The sequence below is a fragment of the Eptatretus burgeri genome, chromosome 12 (genome assembly GCF_056783735.1).
Source record: "Eptatretus burgeri isolate ZD-2024b chromosome 12, Ebu_testis_v1, whole genome shotgun sequence".
NCBI classification, from domain to species: Eukaryota; Metazoa; Chordata; class Myxini; order Myxiniformes; family Myxinidae; genus Eptatretus; species Eptatretus burgeri.
The window spans coordinates 72936775-72960208 of NC_140972.1; the positions used below are offsets into that span (position 1 = coordinate 72936775).

The 23434-nt window shown below is 42.0% G+C and overlaps 1 long non-coding RNA gene across 4 annotated transcripts in view; it reads left to right on the top strand.

Annotated features, from left to right (window-relative positions):
- Positions 1-23434, top strand: part of LOC147015909 (uncharacterized) — a 129940-nt gene that overhangs the window by 68451 nt on the left and 38055 nt on the right. The window contains exon 3 of one of the 4 annotated variants that reach the window (XR_015049913.1): positions 21977-22226. The exons of 2 other annotated variants lie outside the window; for them this stretch is intronic. This is a non-coding gene — a long non-coding RNA (uncharacterized LOC147015909). Of the gene's footprint in view, positions 1-13455; positions 13720-21976; positions 22227-23434 lie in introns of those variants that run through there. One more of the 4 variants, XR_015049912.1, reaches the window with a different exon arrangement.

Genomic DNA, 23434 nt, shown 5'->3' on the forward strand with positions numbered 1-23434 from the left:
TATATACACACAAAAAAATATACTGTCGGACCTCAGTATTTGCGGAAGGAGACGGTCCTGAAAAATGCCGTGAATGTCGAACCGGAATGGCGAGGCATTTTTTTCAACAGAAAAGGGGAATAGGTTCCCGGCGGTTCGTGATTCGTTAGGGAAAATCAAAAATTGCATGAAAAACCGTGAAAAACTATGAATACGCATGAGAAAAATTGTGAACACACCCACAAAACACGTGAAAAAATATTGCGAATATGTGAAGCACAGGACCGTAAATGTTGAAGCAGGTCACATTTTTTATACCGTGAATACGTGGGGTCCACTCATAGCGAATCAGTCAATAGCGGGACCTGACAGTATATGGGTTTGGTTTTTGAAAAATTCACTCCACTGGTTTAGCATTGTATGTGTTTAAGCAAGTTATTGTTTTTTCGCTCACCTGGAACATAGTTCAGGTGAGCTTATGGGATGGTGCATCATCCGTTCATCAGTCAGTCAGTCCGTCCGTAAACACTTGCAACTTTTCCGAAACTGCTGATGGAATTGTGATCAAACTTGGCTGAAATTATCTTTGGTGTGGTGGAAGTAAAGTTTGTTCATGGCACCCCCTCCCCCCACCCCCACCCATAAGTATATCATCGTAAGGTTTAAATGTCCCAAGAGTACTTGAATTTTGATTTTGTTTGACCCACATTTTGGATTACAGGAAAACCTTCATATCAACAAACTTCTTCTCTAAAAGCACTCAACTGATCAATGCAAAATTTAAATTTTTTGATCAACTACCCAAGAGAAATATAGTTTGTCAATATTGACGTCATCAGTCACATGGTTTGGCAGCCATATTGGATCATAAGAAAACCTTTTAAAATCCTCTCTTTAACCGCCTAACTGATCAATGCGAATCTTCAAATTTGTTATCGACTTCCCATGGGAAACATCATGTGTTTGGATTATAAGAAAACCTTAAAAAAAATTTGTACCCTGATCCAGCTTTTATTTGTCACTCCATATTTTGGAGCTACAGGATGTCAATATATTTCTTTCACAATTAGAAAGTCACAATATATGTCACAATATATGTTTCACTTTCACAATATATGTCACAATTAGAAAGATGTCACTCCATATCCATCTGTCACTCCATATTTTGGCAACCAGCCAGGTGAGCTACAGGACCATTGATCCTTGATTTTAATTTTGTTATGTTACTCAGGGAAGCCCTGCATTTCTTTGTGTTATGGATGCCCAGAAGACTTTTGACAGTGTTAATCATTGGACGCTGCTCAAAAAGATGTTGGATTGTGGTGTGTCCACTTGCTTCTTATGTCTTTTGCAAAACTGGTTTGGGAAGCAAATGTTTATGGTCCAGTGGGGAAATATGTTCCATGATGCCTTTCGGATGTGCAATGGGGGCAGATAGGGTGGACTTCCGTCCCCTTTTCAGTTTGATATGTTCATAGATGATCTGTCAAAAAGCCTGAATGCAGCAGGAGTGGTTTTAAAGTCTGAGGGACATCTGTTAATGACATTGGTTATGCTGATGATACGAGTTTGCTGGCTCCTTCTATGTTTGTCATGCAGATGTTACGAAGAGATAGGTGAACAAAATGCTACTGAACTTGATATTGTGTATAATACTGCAAACTCAGTATGCATGGTGTCTCAGTGTCGACAGGTTAGGTTTGACCAGTTAACTGATTACCTTCGCAAACTTTGCTGCAGAGGTTATGTTTTGATCGCTGTGCATTTGTTTATTTATTTGTGAACATGTGTGTTTGTTTGTTTGTTATTCGCATAACTCCAAAAGTATTGAACTGAATCGCAGCAAATTTGGTGGGATGATTGGTTATTATCCGAGGACCATTTGATTAGATTTTGGGAGCGATCGGGTCAAAGGTCAAGGTCAAGGCCATGAAAAGGTCAAAATCATCTTTTTACCATAGCGCGGTCAATTTGTATCCAATTTGCATGCAACTAATGCCAAAATGTTCAGAATTCAATGCCCCATCTTGTGATATGACACAATGATGTAATAACTCTTATTAGCGGTTGGGAGTCAAAGGTCAGGGGGGGTCACGACATTGTAAAATGTGCGGTTTTAGTCATAACACGGTCAATTCTTATCCTATTTGCATGAAACCAACACCAAAATGTTGACTGTTCTGTTCCCCACACTCTAATGCCAATTAAAAAATTAAGAATACAAAGGTCAAGGTCGAGGTCATGAAAAGGTCAAAATCGTCATTTTGCCATAGTGCGGTCGATTTTTATCCAATTTGCATGCAACCAAGGCCAAAATGTTGTGAATTCAATGCCCAATCTTGTGATATACGATATGACACAATGACGTCATTACCTTTGTTAGCGGTTTGGGTTAAAGGTCAGAGGGTCAACGACCTTTATCATAACGCGGTCAATTCTTATACAATTTGCATGTAAGTAGATTCAAAATGTTTAGAATTCAATTCCCTCTCCTGTGATGTGTAATATTTGATTTCTTATAATGTGACCAGTTGTCATCAGATTGACTTGACACCGACACCCAAAAAGGTCAGGGAGTTCATACAGAAATTGTACAATGTACGTGAATCAGTGTCAAACAGCAGGAAAGTTAATGTTTTTAAGCCATAATAACACATATGAGATGGCAGATGTGGTATGGGATTAAATACCCTAACAATCAACGGTTTCTGGGGGGGGGGGGCAAAATGTTGCGTTGGCGAAGGTATGCGCTCTACTGAGTGCCCGTTATAGTTTTACCTGTGCGGTGCTCAATTGAAGTATGTTGACATGTTTACGTACCTTAGTTACATTATCAGTCATGGCATGCATGACGACTCCGATATTGAGTGACAATATCACCCTCTCTGTGTGTGAGCAAATATGCTCCTTTATAGGTTTTTCCTTTGTTGTGATGAAATTAAGTGTCGTACGTTTAAATCCTACCTTTGTAACTTGGACTGCTCTGCTTTGTGGGGCAATTTTGTCCAATCATCATTGCACAAAATCACTGTTGGTCTGCAATAACAAAATCAATCAAGTCTGCTATAACAATGCCTTTTGTTGGTTGTTGGGCCTTACTTGTCAGCATAGTGCTTCTCAAACCTTTTTAAGTCATTGGGCGATGGCTTTCCAAAAATTGCTTCGGAAATCGGTGTATAGCTTTAGAAATCGTATAATTCTTATTGACAACATGCTTGTCAAGTTATTCACTGTTGTTGGCCTTCATGCTTCATCACTGATGCAGATGTGAAATAACCTTTGCTTGTATAATGCTGTGATGATGTGATGATATAATCTTTTTTATTATTACTCATGTATGGACTCTGTGTCTGCATTAACATTAAATAATCAACTTGGAACAGGAGCTAGCTCATCTGATTCACACATGTTCTTCTTCTTTCGAATGCAGCACAAGTCTGCGGGCAGGGTAGGATAATTCGCTGAGGGCACGGCTGTGCCACTGATGCAATGCCCTCTGTATGTCAGGGTAGGAATTTGGAATTTGTCGATGGTGCTGGTGATAGCTCACCTACTCTTTGCAAAGGACACCAGATGGGATCTTTAACATCTACCAACTCATGCCGGCATATGGGACACCCATTTAACATCCATCAGAGAGATGCACACGTTGATGAATCACCCTGCCTGTGAAACACCGGGATGAGAGTTTATAGCTCGGTCGGGATTCAAACCCAGACTAGACAGCTTAGAGATGAGTGTGTGTATGTGTACCTCTAGTGTCTAGGCCATTCTGTCACACATGTTGATATACTGAAACAGAGGGGGATTTAACTTCATGTCACTGCATCTACCTCATAAATCAGGGTTGTGGTAATGTTGCAATAATTATATGTTCGTGGGGTGGACAGGGGTGGGGGGAAAGTTAAATCTCTCTGAAACTTTTGTTTTGTCTTTATCTACATCATCTACATGCATCCAGTTTGTACGGTTTTCTGGAATTTTAATATCAGCTTTCATTGTTGTGATGATACTCACACCTTCGTGCGTATCAAGCCTTATGATGATGTCTCTTCTGCAACTCTAAATTAAATTGCCTCTCTGGAATTGAAGCATGGATGTCCATTAAATTTCTCAAAATCAATCTGGCTGCTGATCCGTTGGCTCTCCAACAACTTTTTGAGATATCGTGTTATAATCTCATTTTTATTCCTATCTCTCAATGGTGAAGAATCACTTTAAATATTTTCATATCCGGATTTTCACCACCACACCCAACCTGTCCACCAAGTTTCGTCCAAATCTGTCCGCAACGTTTTGATATATTCTGTTCACAGACAAACAGACAAAGGTGAAAACATAATCTCTGTCCACCCTCAATGGTGGAGGAAATAAATTGGCTCCTTCCTACATTTCTGACTTGATCATTCTGAATACCACAGCAAGAGTATTGTGGTCTAACAATGGGAGGATGAGGGTTTTTGATGATCGAGCTTTTTTCGGTGTTGCTGAAAGATGGGAAGGAGCAATACCAATCTGTAATAGAAGGCCATATCCATCCATCAGCTTTCTCTGCCACAGGCAGAGAGCTTGGCGACCAGAGCTGGATTTTCTTCCAGTGAACCCCTCCTGGTTAAATTTCCAAAATCCAGGTTGATTCCACGCCTCAACTAATTTGTTCCTCGCTTCTACTCCACTGTATGCCGAACCAAGGCTGTTCTATCCCACTCTTCCTTCCATGGCTTAAAGCAGGTGGTGCAACACCATCTTATTTTATAACTTATTTTTCCCCACAATCTTTTTTCTTTTTTTACCCCAATGACTTTGCTTTCCTCCAATCCTATTACTCCAGGTTGCTGTGTTTCCACCACTCCTTCCGCTCCTCTTTTCCTGTTCAATCATTCCCTTGCTTATTTTGTCTAACTGTTGCCCGACTGCCCCACTGTCAGTTCATACCCTCTGTCACTTCGTTCTTCCATGAGCCTCAATCTTGTGAAGAAAGTAAATTGAGGGAGCAGGCACATATTGCTGGTTTGGCGAATTCGTCCTTTAGGGCCCTGTCACACCTTGACGTTTTAGCCAGCAATGGCAACGTATAAAAATGTATGTAAAACGTTGGCGTACGCTGAAATTTTGATGTTTTTTTTTAAGTTTTTGGCATATTCATAACGTGTTGGTCGTATGCATAACATATTAGTAACGGGCACAGAACGTTGCGTTGTGTTATTGATAACTTTTACCAACGAATGCTTAGCCTGTTGTCGGCGTTCACAACCTATGCCCAATGATAGTTTAACTTACGCATAGCGTGCTGCACGTATCACCGACGAACTCGTGGCGTTGCCAATTAAAAACCTGCCGGACGCCAATTTAAATCATAACCGCCTGAGAATTTGAAGTGTCAACATCGCAGTCACACCTTGACGATTTTGCCAGCGTATGCTGGCCTATGAAAAATGTGTCTAAAACGCTGGCGCACGTCAAATACGGTATAGGTCAGTTGTGTATACGTTAAGAGTAGGCTGGAAAACAATGAAGTACGCTGTCATATTACGTGGTACGTGTAATACGTCGTGAAATTTTAAGTATGCTGAATTTTTTACGACTTACTCGGCGTATGGCTAACACGTTCCGCATGCATTGTCATATGTTCCTAGCACGCTTCGCGATCGTTTACACACGCCGGACACACGTTACTTGTAGGTTACTCATAAGTCGAAACACGTCAAGGTAATATTTAACATACCCGCAACCTAATTTTCAACCAATGGGTATCGTTCTTTTAACCTATGAGTCGCGTGCTCTGAACCTATGTTTAACGTGCTTGAAACCTATGAGTAACATGCATTGAACCTATTTGTAACTTGCCTTGAACCAATGACTAGCGTGCTATGAACCTATGAGTAACATGCGTTTAACCTATGTGTAGCATGCTTTGAACCTAAGTATAACGTGCTTCTAACCTTTGAGTAACATGCTATGAACCTATTTGTAACGTATCTAAAACGCACATTGTCGTATGTAGACGAATTAGATTGATGTCTTCCGGACGACCACAGCACTTACTGAACGTGTTTCTAACTTACATCTACCGTGTAATGGCGTATTGGCAGCGTTAAGGGGAATTGGTATATACAAATGGGCTTCACAAGAGGAACCCGGCAAGTGTTCCAGACTCCATGTTGAGTAGACGTCAATGCCAGTAGTATCAGTAGTAGTAATACTATTAGTAGTCGTTGGTGTGCGTGACAGTAGTAATAGTAGTAGTAGTTGTAGTAGTAGCAATGGAAGTAGTAGTATGTCTATGTCAGTAGTAGTATGTGAGCGTGATGGGGAGGGTGTGGGTGATGATGGATCCTCTTATCGTCCACGAATCGGAGACTACTTTGCACCATTGTTCGATGTTCTTTGCGGCGAATTTTTTTTCCTCATTCCCACGATTGTTTATCGTGTTTTAGTCGTCCACAACCTATGCCCAACGATAGTCCTTCGTATGCATAGCGTAATAATTCCCAAGCACGTTATTCATAGGTTATAAATAAGTCACGGGTACCCTAAACATTACTTTGATGTGTTTCGACGTATGAGGCACTTTCAAGTAGCATGTTGCGAAGTGTGAACAACGTTCGTGTAGAGTGCTTACAAAACGTTACTCATAGGTTAGAAATAAGTTTCGGGTACACGAATGTTACCTCTACGTGTTTCGACTTATGAGTAACATACAATTAACGTGTGTCAACGATCGCATGACGTGCCTACAACTTATGGCCAGCGTAGCGGAACGTGTGAGCCAAACGCCGAGTACGTCGTAAAATTTCAAGCATGCAAAATTTTTTGGACAACCAAAAAGTACAACGTTTTAAACCAGCGTAATACGACCTATGGTAGTGTTTTTCAGCGTGCACCTAGCGTACACATAACGTAACCATAACGTATTCGACGTGTGCCAGCGTTTTAGAAAAATTTATCATAAATCGGCATAGGCTGGCTGAATCGTCAAGGTGTGACAGCCCCTTTAAATGATTGAATGTTGTCTTTTTCCCCCCTTTTTTCAGGGAAAATAAGGCTCATGGTTGAGCCTGCTGGTTTTGTAAACCCAGAAGATTAAGGGTTCTTTTGTCACCATCTATATCTACCACGTATTGTGCAGAGGGGTGTGCGGCAGGCTGGTGCAGAGGTGGCACACTTATCTTTGAGCTGTCTAATCTAGTTTTGATTCTTCAGCCAAAAATAATCTGTTGGATTGGTGATTCACAGCCAAGACAAGATGGTAAGGACGAGACCGGAACACTCCACAAGTAACAATCCACAACTTTCATTGAGCACACATACTGATACGGCAAACTCACGTACCCAAAAATGCCCGTCAACCGGACCCAGGCGAAACCACACCCATGGTTGTGCGTGTTAAGGCCCGGTCACACCTTGACGTTTTAGCCAGCGATGGCAACGTATTAAAATGTATGTAAAACGCTGGCTTACGTTGAACTTTTGATGTTTTTTTTTAAAGATTCGGACGTATTCATAGCGACTTGGTCTTATGTATAACGCATTGGTATGGACACAGAACGTTTCGTTGTGTTATAGATAACTTATACCAACGAATGCTGAACCTGTTGTCGGCCTACACAACCGATGCCCAACGATAGTCTAACTTAGGCATAGCGCGTTGCACGCATCGCCGACGATGTCGTGACGTAGCCTATTAAAAGGCTGACGCACAACGATTCGAATCATAACTGCCGTAGAAATGGAAGTGACAACATCGCGGTCACACCTTGGCGATCTTGCCAGCGTATGCCGACCTAAGAAAAATGTGTCTAAAACGTTGGGGCACATCAAATACGGTATGAGTAAGTTTGGTATACGTGAGTAGAACGCTAAAGTATGCTATCATACGTCGTAGTAAGTAGAGTACATCAAGAAATTTTAAACATGTTCAAAATTTTACGACGTACTCGGCATATGACACACGTTCCGCATGCGATGGGGATAAGTTTTACACACGATATGTGGACGCTTACACACGTCCACAAAGGCTACTTATAAGCTACTCATAAGTCAAAACACGTCGTGGTAATGTCTTTTTTACGCGAAACTTATTTCTAACTTATGTTTGACGTGCTTTGAACCAATTCTTTACGTAGTCCCAACACACATCGACGTATGTAGACGTATTCCAATGACGTCTTCCGGTCGACAAAAATAAATAAATGAACGTGTTTCTAGCTTACAACTGCCATATAAAGACGTGTTCCCAGCGGTTTTGGGAATTTGTATATAAAAATGCTGTTCATAAAAGGGGAACCCAACAGTGTTTTCGAGTCCTTTTTGAGTCGATGTCCATGTCAGCAGTAACAATATTAGTATCAGTATCAGTATTAGTATTAGTATTAGTCGTAGTTTGTTCATGTTTGGCAATAGTAGGTGAGTGTGAGGGGGAGGGTGTGGGTTATGATGGATCGTCCTTGCGTTTAACGATTTAAATGATAAACTCAACGATTTAAATGGCTGCATCTCCACTATTGAAAGTAGACGCTTGCGCTCAACAATTGGATTTTTTTTACACTCAACGACTTTTAAACGGTACCACTCAGCGCTGGTTTCATTGTTTACAATGAACGATTTAAATTGCTGTCACTCGCCTTTGTTTTTTGACGCTGGGGTTTTGAAATTTGAAGCGTTTCTTCTGAACGTGTTAAAACGCTCAAACTCGACTATTTTAAATAGACGCTGCCGATGGACAATTGGAATCATAGCCAAGCTAGACATCGAAGTGTGAACATCCTCGTCATGCCGAAGAAAAGTTTGAAGAATGCTGCAAATAAGTGTCCTGGCCGTGGCCGTGGACGCTGATGCAAGGACGATCCATTATACCGACGTCTTTCAGCCTATGAGTAACTTAAAAGTAACGTCTGTCGATGTTTGGCAACGATCGCGTAACGTGCCAACAACACGTTAATCATAGGTTAGAAATAAGTTTCGGGTACGCTAAACATTACCTCGGCGTGTCTCAACTTATGATTAACTTACAAGTAGCATGTGTTGACGTCTGTCAACGATCGCAGACCGTGCATACAACTTGTGGCCAGCGTAGCGGAACGTGTAAGTCATACGCCGGCATACGTCGTGAAATTTCAAGCATGAAAAAATTTGAGGACAACCAAAAAGTATAACGTTTAAAGCCAACGTACAACGACGTATGGCAGTGTTTTTCAGCGTGCTCTCAATGTTATCAAAACTTACCCATAACGTATTCAACGTGTGCCAGCGTTTTAGAAAAAAAATTCAAAAATCGGCATACGTTGGCTTAAACGTTAAGGTGTGACCGGGCCTTTACATGCGTGAGGAATATGAACACAATGGCGCAGGATGTTGCTTCATAAAGTGCACTGTCGCTCAGATGTATGATAACCTGGGGAGCAATCTGGGAGCATTCTTTTGTGGACATAAAATATCACATGGTGTCTTTTGTAAAGAGTAGTTGGGTGATCACTGGCAACCTGGAAAAATTCCAAATTCTTGTCCAAACCACTGCTGGGAAGGATATGACAAACCACCAAGTATATTCATTGTGAAGAGACTGCTTCAGCATTACTGATGCTTTGGCTGCAGTGTAGGATGCGCTACCACCAGGAATATTAGTGGTGCATGGTGGGTGTGATGCTAAATTGAGAAAATCAATGTTGTGAAAAGTAGAGAAGGGGATATTACAGTTGATAGACATGGAGGGGGAAGGTACAGTATAGTGTTTTAATGAACAGGAAAATAAGGGAAACAAGCTGGTAGGCGACATGGCTGCTCGCTCTCGATGGAAAGCTGGCCGACGCGACTAGCCGATATTCATGTACATGCTATCAATCGATTTAGCACAATAAATATGATAATCACAGCCCTCTTAGTTTGCGCCCAGAAACCCGCCTTGTGAAATTTCAGGCATGTTTCCAGAGACTCTAATAAATGGCAGCCCTGGTAATTCTATTTATCTATTCGCTAAAGATTTTATTTTTTTTATTTGATGCTGTAAGATATTCTCCTTGGGCACAAAAAAAACAGGTCCCTCGGAGGTATTGATTTTTTTGTATAGTTCACAATAAGTGTACGATGTACGATAAAGTATTTTAGCTGTTGCTGAGCAACGGAGGTGTGCATTGCAACCATTCATTTTTGTGTACATGCGAGCCACATTGTACACATTTCACCGAAGTTTCATAAAAATCAGACTTTCTCTTAGAGATATTCACAATTAACCGTTTCTGAAATGTTCGACATGTACTCACCCAAAACCTATCTCCTACAAATATTTTTTTGTTAGGGCTGCAAATTGGCATGAAGGGAGCGAGATAGATTGCGCACAGAACTCTAAGCTTCGATTTTTCGATTTATTTCTTTTTGATTTTTTTGACCACTTTAAAGGGCTGTTGCTATGCCGTTGCTAGGGCCCAGAGTCCCATATTCGAAAGCACACGATTCCCAGAAATATTGGTCCCACCTACCAAATTTCATTGGAATCGGTTGAGTAGTTTAGCCCCTCGGCTTGTCCAAAGTTTCGCGGACAGACAGACAGATGGAAATGTCCAGAATAAGGGTGCTCTAAGAGCAGCCAATATATATATATATATATATATATATATATATATATATATATATATATATATATATATATATATATATATATATATATATATATATATATATATATATATCTACTAGTACGTGCTCGTTAAAAAAAAAAACAAAAAAAAAAAACAATGTCACCCACAGGGTGACCCGTATCTTGCCAAAAGGTGACCACTTGTGACTTCTTTAAGGTCACACTGAGGTGAACAGAGCTGCTATCCACCAGGAGCGACTCCTTGAGGAATATCTGCCGACAAGAGATTCCGATGAGAATCGTTCTACAGAGTAACCATGAAAAATATGCGTTTGCCTCATTACGTCACCAAATGCCGTCATAATGTCTCAAGCTTGACATATCTAGAAAGCACTCATCGAGGTGTTCAATTTGAGGTACTACACGATATGGTTCCTAAAACTTGAAAATTTGACCTTGGGGTCAAATATGTTTGACCTCAGGCGCTAACCATGAAGGTCAAGGCCAATCGCCACCACAAATTAATCAGCTGAGCGCCAGACCATATACTACATTCCCATAAAGTTTGGAGACGATTCGATTAAAATTACTCAAAAAATAAGGGTTTCGTCGACTCCCCTGATTTGCGACAAAGTGACCTTGACCTTTGACCTTGACCTTCAAAATTTTGTGCACTGAAAGGGACCTCTATAGGCCTCTGATATGCGAAGTTACAAAAATTTCCAATGATAACTGTGCTCTGCAGAATTTTTTATACGTGATTACAGACAAACAAACAAACAAACAAACAAACAAAAAATAAAAAAACATACAAGCTGACTAACATATCTTACAAAAACTTCGTTTTGGCAAGATAACAAACAAATAAACAAAAAAACCATATAAGCTGACTAACATATCTTGCAAAAACTTCGTTTTGGCAAGATAATAAAAAATATTCCAACCGCGAACAACAAACAACAACCACGCAGGCCGTTTCTTCGCTCTCACGTGCCCGTACGTGCGTGGCCCGGAAGTTCGAATATTATTCGCAGTTACGATTATTCGCAATTTAGTTTTAATACCCAATTATTTAACTAGCGCCAACGTATTTTACCTTTTCGCAATGTCGTGGCAAGGAAAAACAAAAAGAGAAGAGAGAGAAAAAGATTTACTTCCTGGTTCAGAGCAGACCAGCACTCTGATGTTACCGAAATTTATACACCATCTAATATGAAAATGATCATAACTTGGGGCATTGTGTTTATCTATAAATGCGCATAAGAAATCGAGAAATTATTAGAATACACGAAGTCATCATTATCGGGAAGTCCGTACGTTGTAACCCGTAATGGATCCGGAAGTCCGTACGTTGTAATCCGTAATGGCGAACGCGGCTGAGCTTCCCTTCCCCATCGGCCATGCCCACGCAACAACATGTCTTCTCATTGGTTTGGTAAATAAATGGCCATAACTTGGGAAGCACTTGCGTGATTAATATCAAACCTTGAAAAGGCACATCCTCGGGTCCCCAGCAATATACCTGGCAAGTTTCAATTAGATCGGACCAGCGGTTGTCGAGAAACAGCGGTCACATGCACACACACACACACACACACACACACACACACACACACACACACACACACACACACACACACACACACACACACACACACACACACACACACACACACACACACTGCTGGAATTATAGATAGATAATATATATTTTATAATATATCTTTATCAATCTATGTCGAATAAATATATATCTATTTATCTATAAATAAAAAAAGATCTTATATATATATATATATATATATATATATATATATATATATATATATATATATATATATATATATATATATATATATATGTATATGTATATATGTATATATACATATTCTACTCGACTACAAGAGGGTTTATAATAAAACCTTACCCTGCGCCATCTTGAGAAACAAGGACATGGATGGGGTAGACGAGCGACAAATTTGATTGGTCGAGATGATGTAAAATGCCATAATATTTTGTCCCTGCTAAATGAAAGGATTTTGAAAGTGCTAAAAATGCGATTTCAGAGTGATGAAATATATAATTTAATTTAATTAAAATATAAATTGTAAAGGTTGTACAAAAAAATTAATTCCGGAGGTTTACCGCTGTTGAAGCAGTTTCTTATACACCAACTTATTTACCACATTAAATTAGTTATTCGTGCCTGATGTTTGTGTCCTTTATGACGTCCTTAAAAACAGTTAGTGTCCTGTTTGGAATGATTTTCAATTTTGTTTGACTACCAGACAAGCAGACGGAGTAAAAATTCTTTCACTTCCCTCTATGCATGTGTATTTGTGTCATATTCAGTGCCAAAGTACCACTAAACTGTAGGTTTGTTTTCCGATTCGTGCTTCAAATATAACATTCAATTGAAATTCAGTTGTTCCTCGATCATAGACAGAAGGACAGACCGACAGACAGACACAAATGAACGAATTGCTTCACCCCGCTTTTTGGTTCGCGTGCGCGGGGTAAAAATGAAGAACCCACTTGGTATATTAATGGTGATAGCTACTTTCAAGATCATGTTGCATTCACCATTCATATGAAAATTGTGTGAATGATTTTGGTCGCATGTGCGAGTTCAGCTGCCTTACATAATTTCTGCATTTTAATCCAACTGAACATTTTCTGGTTGAGCTTCAGCGGTTACACCTAACCAATCATAGGTACTATAATCTTGACACAGCGTTGGTGCTGCCAAAGCAGTCTCTTGGGAAAAGGTTGTGCTGGGTGGTTTGCCATTGCCTTCATTACAGTCAGTGAGGGCAGGCCTTTGGAATTTGTTTATGGTGCCAATGATGACTCCACTACTCTCTGTGGAATATTTAACATACACCAATGATCTGTGCTGGCAGATGGCTCCTCCTGCTCTGGTGTAACATCCTTCTGATGGACGACACACCGTTGACACCTTGCTGTGCATGCGAAGAACCAGGTGAAAGTTTGTATCTGGGTCGAAATTTGAACTCAAGCTACACAGCCCACACACCACTGAGCTATCCTGCTGGCCCTTGTTAAACATTGACAGACAAACCAATTAATTGGTGAACAAAAACGTACTTCAGACATATGTCTACTGATGAGGGGATTATGGTGTATTTGTACAACAAACAGGGGATTGTGGGAGATTTGGGGGGAAGGAGTGTACTCAAGAGTTACATAAATCATTTTTAAAAAAATATACTTATAAAGTCTTCTTCCTGCTGCAAACGGAGTGCCCAGATTTTTTTATACTTGCAACGATGCTCGGCAATGACGGGTCCCTCCTTCCACCCCTCCCCTCCCTCTTTCCACTCCCTCCTCTGCCTCTTCCCACCCCACCCCTCCCTCTGGGACTCTACCCCACCCATTCTCCTCTCTCCTTCCATCCTTTCCCCTGCCTCCTCCCATCCCACCCCACCCCCTCCCCTCCCCCCCAACTCCAACTCCACCCCTTCCCCTCCCTTCCACCTCCCACCCCCTCATACCCTCTCCTACCCCACCAGCCCTTCCCCTCCCTACTCCCACCTCCACCCTTCCCCTCCATACTCACACCCCTACCCCTCCCACATCCCACCTTGAACCTACTTCCTCCCACCCCACCCCACCTCACCCCACCCCTTGTGCTCACTCCTCTCACCTCCTCCCACCCCACCTCCGTCACTCTGGACTACCTCCCCATCTCTTCCCATCCTACATCCACCCGTCCCTTCCTCTCCCTCCTCCAACCTTCCCCTTCCTCCTCCCACAAAGGAATTTTTGCAGGGTGTATATTGAAGTGGACGAGTGCATAATTACTTCTAATTTTTTGTGTACAATATTGAGGCTTGTATAAGAGCAAACAGAGAGAACGTATATCAAGGGGAGCAGGAGAGAAGAGGGGTGGGAGAGGGAAACACAAAACAGTGTGGAACAGAGACATGAGAAGATCTGTGGAAGGAAGAGGGATGGGGCAAGGTGCACAGGATAAACAAGATGGACACTACAAAGACTTTCAGGAAGGAAAGCAGGGAATTTGAAGGGGGTCACAGACAGGGTGGGGGGGGGGGAGGCCAGAGAGGAGATGGTAGAAGACAGAAAGACCACTGACCTGCCTACAATGAGAGCGTGAGAGACCCAAAGACTCAGCTTCATTGCGGGAGAGATACCAATGATTTAAGTGCCTTGGCTGCCACAGCGTGAAGCTGAGAAAGGTGTGAGGCAGGAGCACCAACAAAGAGGGGAGATCAGTACTCCATCAGGCAGCAGATGAACACTTTGTATGTGGTCAGGAGCTCCGGTTTGCCAAGGAAGGACTTTGCACGACTTAGGATGGATGCCCAGTCGGCAACTGGCTTTGGAGGCCAGCTTGGAGATGTGGCTTTCTCAGGAAAGATCAGGGCAGATAGTGATGCCCAAAAGTATGAATGAAAGGACTTCAAGAGGATTGCTGAGAAAGTAGATGGTGGGTGGGGTGGGGTTCCAGATGCTCCTTTCAGAGAGACGTAGTGAGAGTGTAAGATTTGTCCATATTTAAAGACATGTTCCAAGTGTTGGACCAGCTTATGATTGTATCGAGATCTGCAGAGTGAGGAGGCTGCTGCTTGCCGATCTGTGGGATGAGAGGTGATATGGCAGAGGGTTGAGTCATCAGCAAGAAAAAAAGAGGATTTCTAGAGTTGGAGAGATCATTGATGAAAACCAGAAAAAGCACAGGGCCCAGAGCCCTGCCTTGAGGAACACCAGTCGGGACAGGAAGAGGGGATAAGAGAATTCCATTAAGGGCCACACGTTGACTGTGACAGGAGAGAAGGTCTGCGAGCCATGAGTGGAGACGGCCTTGGATACCATAGGAAGAGAGATTGTTGAGCAGATGAGGGCATCAGACCGTATCGCAAGCACGCGATTTGTCTCGGGAGATGGTTTTGAGCTCATGTCTGGCATTGAGGACCTCCATCTATTGTTGGGAGAGCAGAAGCAGCATGTCCAGGATAGAGTGACCTGGTCTGAATCCACATTGATGATCGGAAATCAAGGCATTGGATAAGGGAAGGGATTTGATGTCAGAAGCGATGATGGATTCCATGACCTTGCTGATGATTGGGAGCAGGCTGATTGATCTGTCATTGTAGGGATCCGTTTTTGCACCTTTTTATGCAGAGCAGTGATTTTTGCTGGTTTCTAAGTAGATGGGAGATGACCTTGAGTAAACGAGAGGGTGAATAGAACAGAGAGAGGGTGAGCAAGAGCAGTAGAGCAGGATTTTTGGAAATGAGGGCTGATGCCCTTTAGACCGGTTGCAGAATCAGAGTCAAGATTTGATAGCAAGCTCTCCACCTTGTCAGGAGTAAAGGACACAGAGTCCAGGAACAGCTGGGTGTGACTGGGTAAGGTGGGTAGAGAAAGCAATTGGTTTGGGACACAAGATTGAGAAACAAACAGAGTATAGGCATTCAGCCTTTTCATGTGATGTCAACTGTGCAGCCATTTCAGGTAAGGGAGTGGATGGAGAGGGAACATACACCGGAGACAGACCTAACATACACCTAAAACCTAATATAAACCAAATACCACCTAATATACACCTAATACCACCTAATATACACCTCATACCAAAACATACACCGAATACCACCTAATACCAAAAACCTAATATACACCTAATATACATCTAATACCAAAACATATACCTAATACCACCAGAGACAGACAGACCTAAAACGGGAACATACACCAGAGATGCCACTAGGATTTGGAGGAGGGAGACAGGTTTGAGAGTTCAGACTTGAGATTAGAAAGATGTTTCCTGGCTCTGCTGAGGGTAGACACACACTTGTTCCGAGCTTTATGGAAAGAAATGAGATTGTCTTCAAAAGGATTTGCCATCCCTGAGGCACAGACAAGTTGTGTAGGAGAGTGCAGAAGAGCTATGGGGAGGAGGATAAAGGGCGAGCTCGTGAAGGGATGAGTTGCAGTGGGGCGTAATAATAGGGGGCCAAATGGAAGTAGGAGATTGGAGAAGGTGGGTGAATGAGTTAGAAGAGAGAGGATGGGAGATGGAGGCAGCTTTGTGGATTTGAAGGGGGGCAGGTTTGAGAAGGGGATGAGAGGGGGGAAATTTGAAGGGGGAGAGGTGAGATTGGAGAATTGAGGGAGAAGGGTGAGGGTGGAGAATTGAGGAAGAAAGGTGTGGGGTAAGCATTTGAGAAAGGTGACGAGGAAGCTTGGGGAGTAAATAGTGATGTTTGCCTTGACGAGGGAGTAGGCGGCTGAATTGAGATGGAGGAATGAGAGGGAAGCTTTGAGAGGGAGCGGAGATGATGAGAGCAGGCACAGTCATGGGTGAGGAGGGAGAAGGGAGGGGTGGAGAGAGGGTAAGGATGAAACTGGGTTGTGGTATTGTAAAGATGGGAGTGGGCAGGGGAAGGAACAAGATTTGAGCGGTGGAACTTCGATTATATACTTTAATTTGCCCGTGAGAGCAGCGATTGTGTTTCCAAGGCAAGGCATATTTGAATAGGCCAAATCAAAATGGTGGCTAAGACCCCTGTGAGGTGAAGTTGGGCTGACCAAGGATGAGCCTTTCATGAAGGTAAGCCATTAATTATCTTCAAAAGGGTGTTTAAATTTACTCGAATACCCAGTCTTCATCCATGCACTCCCTTGGAATTCCTTTATTATGCATGCAAAGTTTGGGGCCTCTATAAGTTTCATGGTTTTGAAGTAATGGAGGACACACACACACACACACACACACACACACACACACACACACACACACACACACACACACACACACACTAACCAACTGACTGACACACTGACATTTATTATTATGAACTAGCAGATTATAACCCTCCTGCTGGGTAGGTCGTTTGCACATTACCGTAGTTGCTGAAAAAGTAGAGTCTGTGTTTTGCAAGAAGACAACAGATGTTTGTGTGTTGTGCACTTTAAAGGTTGGAGATGGTCTAAAGGTCAAAAGGGTACGTTCCAAAAGTAGTGAGGGTCTAAACTCTAAAGGGTCAAAAACGGTCATATCTTTCTTGCATGTAAAAAGGATCTAAAAAGGTCGAAGTGGGCTAAAGCTCTAAAGGGCCAAAGGTCAAAGTTGTCTAACATGTCTGAAGAATGTGAGGGGTCTAAATGGCGTTCAGGTCTAAGGGGTCTGAAGGTATTAAGATTCTAGGAATCTAAAGGGTGAAGCGGTCTAAAGGTAAAAGGGGTCTTAATTAATAAGTCTTAAGGGGTCTGAAGGGCCGATGGGGTATTGGGGTATTCAGCATCTCGGGTCTTCATGGTCTTCAAGGGTATTAAAGGTCTAAGGGGTCTTAAGGGACTTAGGGGTATTAAGGGTCAGGGCCGGATTAACCTTTTGTGGGCTTTGCGGATTAACCAAAAAAAATTGTGGGCCCCCATTTGGGGAACCATTGCAAAAGACAGATCGATACAGAAGTCGTTTTTAACACTGCACACAGCAGAAGCACTGTAACTGAAGTAGCTGCTGATATATATATATATATATATATATATATATATATATATATATATATATATATATATATATATATATATATATCTTCTTCTTCTTCTTTCGGCTGCTCCCGTTTGGGGTCGCCACAGCGGATCATCCGTATGATCCGCATAGTGATTTGGCACATGTTTTACGCCGGATGCCCTTCCTGACGCAACCCTGGTCGCCTCTTACAACACAGGGATATGGTACACCTATTTTAACCGGGGTATACACCGGCCCAGTATACTGGTACTCATTTCGCCGACCTCGGAAGGATGACAGGCTGAGTCAACCCCCTGGTGTATTAATTCAGTGGCCAAACGGGGTTTGAACTCAGGACCTTTTGGATCCTAAGCCGCTGCCCTAACCACTGCGCCAACACCAGGCTCATATATATATATATATATATATATATATATATATATATATATATATATATATATGATATATATGATATATATATATATATATATATATATATATATATATATATATATATATATATATATATGATATATATGATATATATATATATATATATATATATATATATATATATATATATATATATATATATATATATATATATATATATATATATATATATATATATATATATATATATGAGGCAGTTTTGCTTCATTTTCATCCTTATCTACTTTACGTGTAGCCTGGTGTTGGCTCAGTGGTTAGGGTGGCGGCTTGGGATCTGAGGGTCCTGAGTTCAAGCCTCGTAGCCCGCTGAATTAATTCACCAGGGGGTTGACTCAGCCTGCCATCCTTCCGAGGTCGGCAAAATGAGTACCAGCTTGCTGGGATGACCGAGTCATTCAAGTATCCTGCGTCAGAGTGGCGACCTGTCCAGGATTGTGCCCAATAGCCAAGGAGACTGCTTCGGCAGCACCAACGCTCTGTACAGAGTATGGTCCCAATGGACTGGACTACTTTACGTCTGTGTTTCTGAGTGCCGCTCAAATGTTTCTTCCTCATTTGTGTGACTAATTATCCAGTTGTTGTCTAAACTAACTATAACTCTCCTGCTCTGTGTGTGGTACTCAAACTGGAATGTCCGCCATTTACAGTGTGGACTGTGGTGACATCACATGCCAAAAACGGTAGTACTGTATGTTTTGGTTTTTTTATCAATTGAAATAGGTGGAATGTTTTTTTTAAAGTAGCATTAAATTTTAGACATATCCTTTATTGAAATGTATAACGATGTGTGTGTGCACTTAAAACAAACAAAATAAATCAATAAAAATTGTTTGCTCTGGGCCCCTTCTAAGTGTAGGCCTGGCGCCATTGCAAACCCAGCCCTCGAAAGGGTGTTGGGGTCTTATGGATCTTAGGCATCTTCGGGGTCTTAAAGGGTCTTGGGGATCTTAAAGGTCTTTGGGGTCTTAAGGGTCTTGATGATTTGGGGGGCATTGGGGGTCTTAAGGTTATTGGAGGTCTTTCGGGGGCTTTTTTTCGTCTTCTTTTTATACAAGGTCTAAGGCTTGTAATGGAGCTGCCACTCACGTGTGCACGCACGCGCGCGCGCACACACACACACACACACACACACACACACACACACACACACACACACACACACACACACACAGACACGACAAACACTTAACACAGCCACACTGAGCTTGGGGGAAGTACCCTCACTTCCCAAGATACTACTCTGGGTACCAGTGACGTCATAACAACGGTACCGCTTTTATCACCGCACTCAGTCGGGCATTTCGCAAGGAGGAATTTCCTCCTCAACATGGTTGCCAACCGATGGGGATTGTCTGTGCTTGGGAGAGTTTGAGAGAGAGAGAACAGATGGGAGAGTTTGGCAACTGAGCCCATTGTATTCATCAAGTCAAAATCCTTTCGAAAATAGCGGTTACCAAATTTTGCAAAGAATGCATTCTACTTGCATTTCTAGTAGACATGCCACAATGGGAACAAATATAATCCAGTTGGCATTTTGAAGAAATCAAATTTTGTTTTTTTTCTATTGTTTGTGGGGCCTACACCACTTCCCTACACCCACTAAGGAATAGGATAGGGAAATATTTGCTATTACCTTTCATCTTTCACATAACTACAAAGGCTGAGGCACTATAGAGCGATTAAAAATAAAATGCAAAAAAAATTCAACTTTTTTTTTCCCCCAACATTTATTTATTTATTTATTTATTGTTACAAAATATAGTTCTCATCCAATGTTATTTCTTTATTTATTGGCTAAAACACTCCTTGGCACTCACTGATGAACCTCTGAAAGTTTCACAAAGATCTGTTCAGCCATCTCTGAGAAAAATGGTGACAGACAGACAAACATCTCTCTCTCTCTCTCTCTCTCTCTCTCTCTCTCTCTCTCTCTCTCTCTCTCTCTCTCTCTCTCTCTCTCTCTCTCTCTCTCTCTCTCTCTCTCTCTCTCTCTCTCTCTCTCTCTCTCTCTCTCTCTCTCTCTCTCTCTCTCTCTCTCTCTCTCTCTCTCTCTCTCTCTCTCTCTCTCTCTCTCTCTCTCTCTCTCTCTCTCTCTCTCTCTCTCTCTCTCTCTCTCTCTCTCTCTCTCTCTCTCTCTCTCTCTCTCTCTCTCTCTCTCTCTCTCTCTCTCTCTCTCTCTCTCTCTCTCTCTCTCTCTCTCTCTCTCTCTCTCTCTCTCTCTCTCTCTCTCTCTCTCTCTCTCTCTCTCTCTCTCTCTCTCTCTCTCTCTCTCTCTCTCTCTCTCTCTCTCTCTCTCTCTCTCTCTCTCTCTCTCTCTCTCTCTCTCTCTCTCTCTCTCTCTCTCTCTCTCTCTCTCTCTCTCTCTCTCTCTCTCTCTCTCTCTCTCTCTCTCTCTCTCTCTCTCTCTCTCTCTCTCTCTCTCTCTCTCTCTCTCTCTCTCTCTCTCTCTCTCTCTCTCTCTCTCTCTCTCTCTCTCTCTCTCTCTCTCTCTCTCTCTCTCTCTCTCTCTCTCTCTCTCTCTCTCTCTCTCTCTCTCTCTCTCTCTCTCATATTATAGTGTTTAGATTCAGGGGGTGTCTGGTCCAGTGTTACAGAATGAGCATTACAGGGGATTTCATGTGGGTGTAAAATTTTGGGTAAACGCATGTTGCACTGTTGAATGATCCCAAAGGATTACTACGTCTCTATTATATACTAAATTTTGAATATACCATACTACAATACAACATAAAACTTGACTCAGTTCTTTATCTGAGTCTGTTTTTGTTTTGTCATTGTTACTTATCCTGCAAATGTTGAAGGCTCTGCCATGAACCATGGTGCAAAGTAGGTGGTGATATGCCAGAGCCCCAACTTGCGGGTTGGACGTTATGGAGTGCGAGTTCTGGGGGAGGGGGGATGTGTAATTTATTCACTGTGCCATCGACAACCATCAACACTTTGAAAAAGACACCATGAGACATTTTACGTCCACCAGCAATCGATTCTGGGACGCAGGACCACCAGCTTAGCATCCATTGAGATGGATGACACACTTTTTTTTAAACAATGCCCTCCCTACAAAGCACTATTGTTACAGTTTAGAGTCGAGTCGAGAATCCAATGCAGGCTAAACAGCTTACAGGTAAACTGTTGCACTTCCTCTGTCCAATTCTGTCAGACTTGGGTGATCTATAATCGTAGGGTATTTCATCACAGCCTTTAAATCCTGAGTGCAAGGTTGAGTCCAGAAAATGAGGGTCTCAACTTGAACGAAGTGCAAGTCTCAGACCAAAGTCTATTATTGGTTTTGACGATGATTGAAGTAAAATATAGTTCTCACCCCTGGAGATATGCATTATAAAATCTCTTTTATATTCACTTCAATGTACATACACATCATTGGTTGCCCTTCATAGCTGAAGGATGCCATTCGTATGGAACACATGAAACATGTGAACCACCTTGTCAATCTGTTTACGCTGCAGAAACTGCTGCCCAGGCAGCAATTGTACTCGAGGAGAGCAAGCGGTGCAACCTGATCTCAAGGAGCTTCCAAGAGGACCATATCAATTGGTATTCACACTCCAAGCAGGAATTTGTAATTTGTTCAGGGTGCTGGCAATAACTCACCTACTCTTCAAGAAGGACACCACGAGATCTTCAATGTCCACTAACTATTGCCAACAGATGGGACACCCAGTTTAACATTCGTCCGAGGGACGGCACACGCATTGATGAATCACGCTGGTTGCGAAACATCAGGATGACAATTTAGTGCTGGGTCAAGATTCAAACCCAGGCTAGAAAGCTCAGAGGTGTTATTTATTTCTTCACTTGCAGACTGTGGCTGTTTGGCTGCATCATTTTCTGGTGATGCAGCTGTGCCGCTGATACAGTGCCCCTGTTGCCAGTGAGCTGGTGCGGTACTCATTTTGCCAACTTCGGAAGCATGACAGGCTGAATCAACTCACCTGGTGTTAATTCAATGGGTAGGGGCTTCAACTCAACACCCTAAGATCTTAAGGCAGCCACCTTAACCATTAAGCCTTTAAGCACATGGAGCATTTACTTTAAAAACTAGAGTTCATAGATGTAGAACAGCCTACCCTGCACAGTCTTGAGAAAAATGGACATGGGCGAAGGTTTGCGAGCAGCAAATTTGATTGGTAGAAATAATGGAAAATGACGTAATATTTTGTCCATATACCGCAAAACGAAAGGTTTTTAAAAGTGCCAACATGGCCATTTGTGTTCTTCGGTGTTCAACTGTATAATTCAAATGATATTAAATAAAGATTTTAAAGGTTGTAGAAAAAAAAAATCGGAAGTTTCCTGCCGTTGGTGCAGCGTCTTATACACCACCTTATTTTACGTTATGTTCGTTCTCTGTGCCTGTTGTGTGTGTCCTTTATGACTTCGCGAAAAACAGTAAGTTTCCTGCTTGGAATGATTTTCGATTTTGTTTGATTGCCAGATAGGCAGACAGAGTTAAATATAATCTCACTCCTCCCTCTGAATGTGTGATCGGGACAAATACAGAGCCAAAGTACTACGAAACTGCAGTTTCATGTTCCGATTCGTGATCAAAATATAACACTTAATTGAAATTAAATTGTTCCTTGATCATAAATAAACTGACGTTTGTGGACGGACAGAAAAAGTGAACCAATTGCTTAACCCCACTTTTCGCTTCGCACACATGGGGGTAATGAGGAGATTGGTTTTATCTTTCTGCAATCTAGGACTCATGGAGGAGCTCATGCATGTACCATAAGGGGGATGAGGACATCAGCAGGCAACAGTGTGCTTTTGTCACCATGCTGATGTCTTATCATGGAATGACAAATAATAATAATAATAATATTAATTCCAATACCATTCCTTTCACACCACAAAGGCACCTTGAGCTATCAAGGGAGTTTCATTGGCAAGGAGTACAGTAC